We start from the raw sequence: 13368 nt of genomic DNA, 5'->3' as shown, positions 1-13368 counted from the left end.
CTCAAGGAAGGACTCGATTCTGTTTAGTGTAGACAAACACGTTCCTAGCTCGGCAGTTGTTACTGGTATAGACACAATAATCTTTCACAGGTGAACTATATCCAAGCCGATCACAGTGGCCGCGCGGTCTGCGGCATGAAACTGTCGTCTGCTCGAACACTGGGATCATGGGTTCGAATCCCACTCCAGGCATGGATATTTGTGTGTGTTTATTCTGTGTTTGCTGTTCTGTGTGCAGGTAGGGGTCTTGCGATGGGTTGATTCCCCGTCCAAGAAGTCCTACCGACTATGTATAGGTTCACGAGTCTGAGAAAGCGGCCAGGGCTCAACAAAGGCCTCAAGAGCCGGTGAACAACGAACGACGAACTATTTCTAAAGAATTTATAACAAATCAAATTTAAGGCGAAAATATAAGAACGGAAAAAACTCCTTGAGCCTAATAATAGTCTTGTCATCCATACAAAGTTTGTAACCTCAGTTCTTAATGTACTTTGTTGAAGGAAAAAGTAAGATTGGGCTTCATTTTGGAATTCTGTTTCTGGAAATATCTGTAAATACTATTTGTAATTTCCAGTGCCGAACGGTATAAATGTTTGTCTCTAAAGGGTTCTGATGATGGTGTACAAGACTCAAAATTGCTGGGTTTTTGGACATTCTCACAGGGAAGATCAGTATGATCTGACAGATGCTTCATGGGTTTCTATAAGATTTAGTCCCGAGTGTTCAGTGTTTACTTCACAGATGGCGCTAGCGGTTGGCATAAAATTGTTTCACAGACTTCCCCATTTTATGCTATGCATTGGTTTCATGGGCTTTGATGCATAAAATACACACCTCCCTTTCTATCTCTGTTTCGGGTTTAGCATGCTTTATCACAGTTGTTACTGCATATTTTCCTCTTATCTCCCTTCGACATAGCCTGACCTCAGGTATTTATATAAATGAGATATACTGACATGGGTTGCCAGTAATTGCAGTTAGCTCTAAGGAAACCGAGAGGGTAGCTGTCTCCCCATTCACCTGAGGATGGAAACAAATCCGGTTTCCGAAACGTTGTATTCTTTAGTTTTTATAATATCAGATGAGTGACAAATTCCAGCAATTCTGAATTTAAAAGCTACCACATTATTCTTGTGAAAAAAAAAACATTCTTGGTAGGGCTGTAATCTTGTCACGCATTTCTTTTGCAATAGCACATCCTCTAGTTCAAGGGTCTCCAAGCTACGGCCCGCGATGTGATTTTATCCGGCCCGTGAAAGAATTGTGCAGAAATGCGCCAATTGAACTAATTTTCCAATGAGTACTGGTAAAAAAATACTTGTTCATAGATTTCAAATTCATTAATTAAGATTGTGTTTAAAATATATTTATATTCCATATTATGTTATTAATATTAAAATTATTCACAATTTTACTAATTCTGGACCGTATACTGCGCTGTATTTCTTCGTACTTGTTCGGCCTCGATCGGCAGTGTCACTTCGTGGCAATGTAGGTAGCGCGAGCAGTTCGTTACTAGCCGTCTTGTGCACAAGACTTCTTGCAGTGGTGCAGTGTAATTGTAACAGATCATCACCTCAATTTAATCAGAATTTGAGAATGCAAAAAGAGTTCCATCATTCACATTAATTGTTTTATTATAATTTGTGAAGTAAATATGAGCATTTGCTGCTACTGTCTGTTGTCATTAATAGACGATAATTTATTCTCACGTACTTTGTATTCAGTGTATGAAATTTTGTGCTTTCAATAAAACTCATATACCTAGAGTTATTAATTTCTCATTTTACCCGGCCCGTTGAAAGTGTTGAATTACCTAATGTGGCCCGCGTTTCGAAAAGTTTGGAGACCCCTGCTCTAGTTGGAGACGCAACGCTTGCTGGAGTCAGCCATCGCCGGGTCATTTTTCACATGCTTATAGCTTTAGCTGAATTGCAGTTTCGATGTGGTCTCTGCTGAATCTGTGCAACACTTCTGCCTCTGATCACACGGTGCATCGCGTAAGGTAGTCTGGGAAGTCTCCTGCAGATAGCCGCGTCCAAAACAGCTGTACGTTGAGCTGACAGCGAGAAAAAAATGAGAATGTGATGTTCTCACATTCGGTATGGATCTCCAAAATCGCTCCACAACTTGTCCAGTAGGCAAGATGTACTACCGAAACTACTTCTTGGCTTTCTGCATGCAGCAACCACAAAACTAGGAAGCTCTGGAACGGCATTCAATAATAAAACACCGATTTCTCTGCTTACCTACATCAGCAGGTTGTGTGGTCTACATGTCTAGGATGTCTGCTATTTTACTTTTATTTGCTTATTTAATGGTGTTATCAGTATCGAGACAATGCAGCGTCGGTCCGAGACATGTGTACCTTCTCTTCGCATCGCCTCGAAGTAAGAAAAAAACACTTATGATAAGCTTGCAACAGCCGGTCATGGTAGCCGAGCGGTCTAAGGCATGTACTGTCTTCGCTCGCTTGGAAACCGGGATCGTGGGTTCCAATCTCACGCAGGGCATGGATGTTTAGTTTGTGTGTGCGCGTTTTTCTGTGTTTGTGTACATGTAGAGGCCTTGCGACGAGCTGATCACCCGCCCAAGGAGTCCTACCGAATGTGTAAGATCTAGAAAAACCGAAGTGAACGGAGAAGTTCACAGAGGTCGGCCTTGGCCCACTGGGGCTGTAGTGCAAAAGAAAAAAAAAACTTGCAACACTCTTAAATCTTCGGAATACCTCACATTTACGTAGGCATCTATGTAATTACGTACAATGAGCTGCAGTCTACCTTTCTAGCTTGGCCATAAATCCAGTCTACGCGTCTGATGTGCATGGGTCCCCCTACCCCTGCCTCCCTACTATCTTCATTCTGTCCGTCGGTACTCTGGATCTCATATTGCTGTTTAATCTATGCCGCTTGCTGAGACTACGAAATCTTGTCTGGTCTCGTTGTTCCAAAGCTGTTTCGGCTCCGTGTTCCTCCTGAGCAACGAGTCGAGCCATGCGCCGGTCTACCGAGCTAAGTTGGTGTTCTCCGTAACTGGGAGTTTTGGGGCCTGGATATGGTAGAAGACACGTGGGCCCCTTCAGTTTCATTACACTTGTTCTACTGTGTTTCATTTCATATTTCAACTTCTTTCTCGTGTTTACATTCTGTTTGTTCGTACTACTGTTGCAATCTAAGCTGTATCCATAAGGTAAAATAAGGTAAAGCTAACCCTCTAATAGTGTTGTGCCCTTATAGGGGTCAGTGCCTGTACTCACCCCCTATCGAACGTCCGTGGATATCTCTTAACCTCTGCGGTGGAAAACCTGCTTACATAAGGGGATCCACAAAAACTCGAGAACTCAAACCGACAACAATCAAGTAATATATAATGAAATAAAACACCATTACAAGAAACAACCTATCCCCTCATACACAACCTTCGACTACACCCCTGTTTTACACTTCCTACCATTTAACTATCCATAATATGCTAAACCTAAATGGCACAAACCAACACCTTTTACTTCTTTCTCAACCACCAATGAACGAGAAGCTCTAACAAGCAATCAGTGACCCGACCACTGGCAAGTACCCACTCGTGCTGAACATGATGAACATGAAGAACAATGGCGCCATCCCAAAGTTTTCCCACAGACACACTTTGCTCTTGTCCGTCCGTTCCCCGCAACTTCTAGAAACAGAATGCCCGAAACGGCCTTTCTTACCAATCCCAAAATTCACCTTTTTTTTTTTCAAGTCGCGAAACGCTGCTCGCGCGAAATCCCTTAGGTCGGCAACCTGCTGGACATTTCCTGTCGCGCGAAGCGAAACCTGACCGGGTCAAGAGTCTTTTGTAAAGACAATTCAATCGCCTGACAAAGAATGCGAAGAAGCAGCCGCGGTTCTGTCTCCTCGCCTTCCGGCCAGCCCTATGGCGTTCTAACCTAAGTATCCAATCTTACAAAAATCATACTTAATTCTAATAAAATGGGCACAACAACAGGCCGCGAAAGCCCATACGGTTGTGACGTCGAGGTCCTCACATTTTCCCTAGACAATCAGCACACAGGTGGCGGTAAGGTTGTCAGCCTTATGTGCCCGCCGCCCTTTACTAACCTAGGAAGATTCCTGGCACTCATTTCTGTTAAGAGGCTGAGTCGACGCCAGGGCCTTAGTGCGGCTGGAAGGATTAGGACAATTGAAATATGCAATGACCCACCGGGAATCGATCCATCAGCGTCTCAAACTGTAGCATATTGCCTCCCGGAGGGGTGACTTCGACCACTGGTTCGCAAATTAAATGGCGCGCACCGAAGAGGTTCGCGAAAATCTGAAAATGGTGGGCATAAATTTTTGGGAATGCTCCAAATTGAAGTACCATTTGATGAAATTCTCTGTGTACTTACCTTAAGATTAGAAAATCTTAGAATTCAAATACTGCAAAGTTATTTTAATGGAACTGAGTCCGTCGCACAGTTATGGATATCGGCGTGACTGCTGGCTGCTTTAATTAAACACGGACAAAGAAATGCTAAACGTTTGTGCTAAAAATCTGATCACTACAAACTGCTGTGGTCTCAATGCATTAGTAAAACCAGACAACAGGCGTGCATCGTGCAGTTGCCTAAAAAATATGTTAATTACTTATAATTCAATCTAAATGTGTGAGGGTAGCTTCGCGTGATGCATCTCATAAGGTTAAGTTTGAAGCTTTGTCTCTTCTTGAATTTTGGATTTATATAAAAGAACACGTGAAAATCTCACAACTACCCACCACTACCTGCCTGTGTATGTGTGTGTGAGGGGGGGGGTGACCACTGTCAGGAATGGCAACAATTAATCGAAATACCGTCAACGCCTGCAGCTTCAAAGTGACTTAAACGAGTTCCTGTATCGATGAATCTAAAAGGATGAATCGCCTACTTTCAAACACGCAAGACAATTTTCCCGCTCACGAAGCAATCTTAGTCACTGTTACAGTCTTTATCAGTTTCTGTGGTTAGCACAGGCGAAGAAAAGCATTATTTGCTTGGGCGGAAATGGGGAAAATGGAGGATCAGATGTAATGGTAAATCAATTTAATATACGTATACACATTTCACTTAAAACAATACCGAAAAATCCCTCCCTTTAATCTTCAGTGCATGATGCGCGCAATAATTTTTTGTATATCATTTAAAAAATAAAACGTCTGGGAACCACTGCATTAGCAGGGTGGCAACTGTGATCGGCATATGCTACGTTATTCACATGAAACACCATAAAATATAAAATGAAAGAAAAAAAGAGACGCTCAATATTACATGTTTTCCACGAGTGCTTTGTCACAGAATTACAGCTACACAAAGACGTTCAACAATACAGAACGACAAACACTGCATGGACAATGAGACTTACAGCTTCTTTATTTGGTAGCGCCACATATCAGGACGAATGATAGTGCAATGCAATCCAAACTGCTGGCACTCTGTCTGGGTAGTTCTTGGTCCGAAATAAAAGGTCATCGTAACTTGGCGTATAATTACCATCTGTTCCATTGCCAGACATCTGAGAATCATTGACTTTCTTCAGTTCTTTCCGAAAACAACTTCGTAGTGAATTCATTTATTCCCACTGCTTCCTTTGTTGCTTCGGGATCAATTTCCGATAACTTAACTCGTAACTGTTCATAAGAAAGATTTTTCTTTTATCAGACTACTCTTTATTTTTGACCTTCCACAAACACGGATTACAACGGTACAGCTAAATGAATTCGCTCAAAAATGCTCGCGGTACGATTCTCAAATCCGACATATCGAAGTGGACATTTGGAACGATTAGTTAAAACTGACGGTAAAACTGTAGGCCCCACACACGCTCCAACTTGCTCGCAGACATGCCTGTACACGCACAGAAAAATCAGTTGCTGACAGATTTACTTCAAGCCAAGACTGGTAGTACAGGGACGAAAATTCTAACATGGACCGTCTTACCTGACGTCTTAGGACTATGCAGGCAAAACGGACGCTATGTGGCCCTCAATACGTAGCTGAGGTGGAAATCGCTTAGCCTAGCCGCGATAATCTGAGGGCACGCGTTGATTAAACTGCATCAGAGATTAAGAGCACAAAAACAGCAGTAAAAGAGTTTCGATAAGCTATAATTCCATTTCGCCGGTCACGGCAGCTGAGCGGTCTAAGGCATGTACTGTCTTCGCTCGCTTGGAAACCGGGATCGTGGGTTCGAATCCCACTCAGGGCATGGATGTTTAGTTTGTGTGCGTTTTTCTGTGTTTGTGTACAGGTAGGGGCCTTGCGACGAGCTCATCACCCGCCCAAGGAGTCCTACCGAATGTGTAACATCTAGAGAAACCGAAGTGAACGGAGAAGTTCGTGGAGGTAGGCCTAGGCCCACTGGGGCTGTAGTGCCAAGGAAATAAAAAAAAATAATAATTCCATTTATTATTTTAGAGGATTTTCATTAATGTCATCACTTTTGTGCCATAGGAAGAATCGGTACCAGAAAGACATAAGCCCCATTCAAACAGGTTGTATTCTGATGGAATTAATAAACTTGCTCATCGCTGGAATAGACGCACTGCAAAGCAGGGCGCTCACGAAGCAAAATAAAACACGTCAGGCTGCTGTATACACTCAATTGCCAAAAGTCATGGGATAGCAGTATGTAAATTTATTTTTAAGTGGCGCCACCGTCCTTGACGGCTTGGGAATGCCCAGAGCAGTATCAGTTATGAGGTGTTCTCTCGTGAGTCAGGCTGAACACCGGCCAGTCTGCTCATGGCAAGCCGACGTGAATTATCGGAGTTTGAACGGGGCATGATAGTGGATGCCAGGCGGATGGGACATTCCATTTCCGAAGCTGTACGGCCATTCAACATTCCTCGATCTACGGTGGCACGTGTGTACCGGGAATACCTTGTGGAAGGCATTTCCACCCACCGTGGACAGCGCAGTGGCCGACCACGGGTGCTTAATGATCGTGACCAGCGGTGTCTAGCAAGAATTGTCCGAGGTAACAGACAAGTGACACTGGCTGAAATCACATCCACATTCAATGCAGGAGGTCCCAGACGCATATCCAGCAGGCCAGTGCAGCGTTCTTTAGCTTCCATGGGATATGGCAGCAGAAGACCGACCAGAGTGCCTCTGTTAACACAGCGCCTCACCTGGGCTTGTGACGTCGCTAATTGGACCCTGGAGGATTGGCAACACGTGGCGTGGTCCGATGGGTCACGGTACCAGTTTCGGGCGGATGGTATGGTTCGGGTGTGGCGCAGACCCCATGAGGCCATGGACCCCAGTTGTCAACAAGGCACAGTGCAGGCTGGTGGTGGTTCCATACTGGTGTGGGGTGTGTTCACGTGGCATGAGTTGGGTCCGCTCGTCCACCTAAACACGTCACTGACCGGTGACCACTACGTTACACTGCTTGGTGACCACTTGCAGCCCTTCATGGACTTCATGTACCCCCACAACGATGGGATATTCCAGCAGGACAATGCACCGTGTCATCGGGACGGAGTTGTCCAGAATTGGTTCGAGGAGCATTCTGGAGAGTTCCGACGAATGGTGTCGCCACCACGTCCGCCTGACATGAACCCAATCGAGCATTTATGGGACGTGGTCGAGAGGTTCATTCGCACCCAAAATCATGCACCTACAAATACCAGGGAGCTGTGGGCGGCTATCCACACGGCATGGTTCAACATCTCTCCAGAGGTCTTCCGTCCACTTGTGGAATAGACGCCACGTCGAGTTGCTGCACTTCGCCTGGCTAGAGGGCGTCCTACACGATACTAGGTACCTATCCCATGACTTCTGGCACTTTAGTGTAATTCCTCTGTGGAGACGTATAACGAGACTGTCCATACGTTCTTACTCGCATTCGTTTTAAAAACTGGTTTCCTACCAATTTTATAAAAGTCTGCGCTAATAAATTATAGGAATATATTCACTATTTATTCCGAGCACCAAACGAAACCCATAAGTACGCTGACTTCATGGTGAACGATGCTTCTTGAGAAGTTGACCGTCGCGTAGCTTGTCAGGTTACGGAATCCGAAGGCTGATTAACATGTTCACAAGAGAACATCACTGGTTCCGATCCAGAGCCAGAGGAACACGGATCTCGCTTTCATACTGTCATGTGTAGGTGTGACTATCGGCGGGGTTTTGGATTGGGGATTGGATTTATTGACCACTTTAACACAAAACTCGTAACTACAAGTAATTTTAGACCCATCGCTGATCTCCACACTTTACAAATCACTACAGCACTCGCCAAGTATTTTCAGTCTGCTGTGTCTTCACCGTTCGTTCCCTGGTAACGGCTTCTAACAGTAAAGATTCTTTAGCTTCCGCGATCATTTTGTTACTCGCTAGCTCTCAACTACACCGACTATATATATATGAGACAAACTCCGTCTTAAGTGCTGTCTGTCGCTGCTTATCTTTAATACGACACACACAGAGAGAGCCTACACAGAACAATACCTGAACAGCGAAAAAACAAGAAGTGGCCGCTGCAGCACTATAGACATAGGGCGTGTACACCGAGAAATTTTAATTTTTAAAGATTTGGAAAAAGAAAAAGAACAGAATNTTTTAAATTTTAAACTACGGGCAGTGTAGCAGCTACGTAAGAATACACACCTGATGATGGCCATTTAGGGCCGAAACATGTAGTGTGGAGGAAGGGAAGAAGAAAGAACTACAATTAAATTGTTGCACTTAAGACGGAGTTTGTCTCATACATATTGTGTGAGTGTAACAGGATGCTTAAATATAATATTGTACACCGACTAGATCTTCTCTTCGCAGACTTCCTTACAGTACCTCTCACAACTGACTAAATTCTAAAATTTTCCCTTGCTTACAACACTTCGACACGGACGGCGCAGGAAACACCTTTCATTGTTGTAATCTAATCATTTCCGTGGGAACATGTTTGCCTGCGAAGGCGTTACTCAGTAACGGCTGCGTATATTTGATTATTAAGAATCTGTTTCTTAGCAGCGGGTTTTGTTTCATTGTTTGTTTCGAGGTTGTTATCCAGTAACACGTCTACACGCTACAATATTTTATTTCTCTATGATCCATTTTAATACTGGAATTGTCCTTCCGTCTATGACTAGCCCTTTCCAGTCGTGCACACGCTCTGCTGACCTCATTTTCCTTGATGTAATCACTCTAACGATATTTCTAACAGGCTTACTGACAGACTGACTTACACATCTATGTTATAGTATCTCTCATTATGTCTGGTTACATCATCTGTACCTTAAGAGGAAGAAAAGTAGGTGCCTCTAGTAATTCTCTGAACCCGTGTTTATGAAGACATGTCTGCATGAACGGGCATACAACTTGCATTTCTATATCGTTTAATTGCATGTGTAAACACGCCATATATTGTTTCGTAATATGCTGAAATTATAGGGCTGAATCCGGTGTCAGAAATTTTAAAGTATTTAAATCATTATTCATCTGTCTCTCTCTGTCTTGGGGCCCACGTCCCCGATGTTTGGGAAGGAGTGAAAAAGCTTCTCACAGACAATGCTACTTTATACCCAAAATTTCGGCCAGCTACGTGTATGTGTTTCTCTTTCACAGAGCTGCAGCTGGAACGTTTTTGGCCAGATGATGAGTGAAAGCAAATAAAATTCCAGTCCAAAAGCCACGTAGTATAAGCCCAACCACACGCATGCGCTCTTAAATGTGTGTGTAATATTGTATATAAAAGTCTGCGAGACCAGTCACAGACATGGTCGATGCTCTGCTCGACGAAAGCTGATTTAAGAATGCGCAGGCAAGAAGATGTCCAAATATCGCGTGTGGCTGGCCCAAAGAACGCAGAATTGGAACGGTCGACAGAAGAATGAAATACATTACTTAAAAAGATGTCGGAAGAGACTACCGACTTTGTTAGAATTTCTAATTTTGATCGCAATATTTCACAAGCGCCGTAGTGTCCAAGACGGACGCGCACCGTATTTTTAGAAATTATGTGTCCGACTAAAATCGAAATAAAACTCCCAGAGGAAGTGGTTTAAATCTGGAACGAGGGTCAAACACTGGACTGAACATAAATGGGCAAAATATCCAGTTGCACAGATTCACCCGTACTTGCTTTCAAAAAAAGGTCAAGGGAAAAAAAACCACTTTCTCAGTGCCGCCTTGCATGTGTGAAGTTCCACCAGAAAATTTTGTGTCATAAAGACAATGCTCCAGAAGTTGCTTATGCCATTTTTGCAAGAAAGCCTATGCACAGTGTGACACACTGAAGCTATGTGGACCTAACACAAATCACTTACCTGAGCAGCACACACATACAAGCAATCATTCGCGAGTATCGCCCTGCAACCGTTATTTGATGGGACGGGAGAAAACTGTCCTGTAATTGGTTCCACGTTTTTTTATGTCAGGGTAAAAGACGGAGGCGGGAAACCACAAGGCTTCATAACCCAGCATACCACAACAAGAATCCTTTACCTTGAAGATGGAGGCAACTATGTTCCTCCAAAATGTTGGTACTCACCTACAAGACCACACGGTGCCATAATCCGGCAAACCACATGAACACACATTACTTCAAAATAATAAATAGCATTAATTAAATTTTCTGAACACAACGTGCACTGTATTCGATCGATTTTACGTATTTGCATTCTCACATGTGTCTGGGCTGCGTGGTCCAAACTTGATCACCCTTTCATCACTCCAGCGTCTATGTTTATACTGTTACTGGTGCAGAACTTGACGAATTTTGTGCATTTACTGATGCTGAGTAACCTAAACTGATGGAACATGGAATCATCTATATATTTTTATTATTTGGACCTGCAGTAAAGTGGATATTGGGCATTTTCGGTAGTTAACACATCTACTTTCCTTCATAAGAAACTGCCGTGCTCTGTTCAAGAAACAGAAGATTCATGTTTTGTGTTTAGTCTTCATGTTCACATATTCCAAGACACATTACAGCTTACTGAGGTAGATGACATATCAGCCAGAGAAGTTGCGTGGCACGTTGACTCTCTAACATCAAATGCGGCAGGAAACGCTAATCACAGAGGCCCCTGTCAGGCTTGGAAGATTCCAGTGATGTCAGGGCAGAGGCATTCCTAAAGGCGGGTAACACATTTACAACACATCTGTCACAAAACATCCTTTTTCTTTTTATTCGCAAGGTGGGGGGGGGGCTTGAGTCCAGCTGGGTCCACTCGGCACGTCGGCCACTGATTGGCCTATTGTACCTGCCCCGGGTGATTATAATGGTGGAGAATTTGGTGGAATGAAGATTGGCAGGGGAAACCGAAATACTCGGAGAAAACCTACCCCAGCGCCACTTTGTCCACCACAAATCCCACTTGACCAGACCCGACAGACATCCCTTACGCTGGTGAGACATAAATCGTATATACATATATAGTATAGGTATATATAGTATATAATTTTCAATTGTACTGCACTACATATACATACTAGTACGATTGGGCGATATGGAAGTAAAGTACAATGCAAGATTTCGAACACTACAAGAGGTTTTTCAATGTAGTAGATGAGCCATAGAAAAGGGATGCATTAGATTGGAACCCCCAAGGTGCTAGAAGGAGAAGACGACCAAAGAAAACTTCGAGAAGATCAGCAGAAGAGGAAATAACAGAGACGGGAGGGAGCTGGAGAGAGGTTAAGGCATTGGCAAACCAGAAGAGAAGATGGAGAAGCTTCATGTTCCACTCGGAACTAAGGCAACCAAATCAAGTCAAGATGACCTATCCGTACCGAAGCTTGGTATACAAGAAAGTACAGGCAGCACAGTGCTTTTCGACAGGCCGATAGCCGCTCAGCTAACAAACATGTCCCCATTTTTAAGCAAATCTCAGGTCTTTAGAGCGCGCCACTAGACTACATAAATTCAGACACCGCCTTTATAATTATTTTTAATAATACCCTCCCACCTAATCCTAAAACTCCGATGTAATGTTTTCTTTTTATGTCTTTGTTAACATTCTGCATGCACTTCTCATGTCTCCCCTACCTGTTACATGTCATGTAATTAAAAGTGTCTTGATTCTTGCAACACTGCGCCAGGCGATTTACTGATTTTGTTTCAAAGTACCGAGGTAGCAAGAATAAGCTGTTTACAAGTCCGTTCATAACGGAGTTGCTTTTAATTACGTGGGTAGCATTTACCGTTTGCATCAGTGTAAACAAAATTCAGACAAATGAAATGCCTTCACTGTTAATTTTTTTTTAAATAGATAGTAGCGGCGAATATAAGAAAATAATGCAATGACACCGTTCCGAGAAGTTGTGTTTATATTATTTGTACGTAATGGTTATTTTTAGCGGGAGGGAAGAAGTAAAGATGCTGTATTGCGTCCTATTCGCACCCACACAGGAAATGCAATATCGTCACGAAAGATTCGACTACGAACTTCCATCATATCCAACTGGTATAAAAGTACAGCTGCTTTAATGTTTGTTTTTTAAAACATACAGTACGCAATTGATTTGTTCGTCTGCAGTTTCTGTGCAAGGATGTCATAACAAGAAACGTTCACGCGAACTGATCATGTGATCTCTAAAGGAAAACAACCCTCTCAACAGGATTCGATCCCATAAGTCATGAACGACAGGTCCCACCTCCTCCAACCCAGCGATTATGGCCGCTGGAGTGACCTTATAAATAGAACTTGCCTGTGCAGGTTCCTAAAGAGTTCACGGTGGTAGAAAACTGTCGTTGATATCTCAGCCGCCCAAGTGGAGCGTCATCTGCCCATCATGCCCGAGACGACATGACATAAAGCTCACTGCAGTTTACATCACATTGATTTTATGCAGCGGGTCGCGAAACACTTTCTGTAACACTACGTCCGCCTACCCTCACTCCACAAGCGCTCAATGCGCAGGAGAAGGACGGAGACTGAACCGGAAAGAGATGCTGGACCATAGCGTAACAAGCACGAGCTTTACCGAATTCACCCGATTTTCTCAGCGCTCTTAGTCAACGACAGTTAGATTTTAATCTTCATCTGGTGTTAAATTTATTTACATACAAATAATCGAACGTCGATGTTACGTAGTTAACGCTCCTTCTTATTCGTGGTGGGTCATACCGACTGTCCTGACTGAGGTTTTCGTGGTATTGCTTAGCCTCTTCAGCCAAGTGTCGAGATTGATTCTCCAGCTGGACAACTACCCCTTCCTTCCACAAACTTTCTAATTCACCATCATCACAACTTAACGCTATGATTTTAAAGTTTTGTGGAAAATTTATACTTCCATCTCTGTATCACCATTCGCCATACACACTTCCTGCTCCTTGATTAATTTATTATGGGACTGATGATTCAGATGAATGAGGTCAGTTGGTTACATATAGGGTA

General features: G+C 43.4%; 1 protein-coding gene across 1 annotated transcript in view; it reads right to left on the bottom strand.

Moving 5' to 3' along the window:
* The window catches only part of LOC111869153 (protein unc-80 homolog), a gene marked incomplete in the record, with an annotated part of 381072 nt that extends 368193 nt beyond the window's left edge, over positions 1–12879 (bottom strand). Inside the window, 1 exon segment of the mRNA XM_033753297.1 lies at positions 12680–12879.
* Between the last annotated feature and the right edge of the window lie 489 nt (positions 12880–13368).

The sequence above is a fragment of the Cryptotermes secundus genome, unplaced genomic scaffold, assembly GCF_002891405.2.
Source record: "Cryptotermes secundus unplaced genomic scaffold, Csec_1.0 scaffold821, whole genome shotgun sequence".
Classification (NCBI taxonomy): domain Eukaryota; kingdom Metazoa; phylum Arthropoda; class Insecta; order Blattodea; family Kalotermitidae; genus Cryptotermes; species Cryptotermes secundus.
This window is presented reverse-complemented; position numbering and strand designations above follow the sequence as displayed.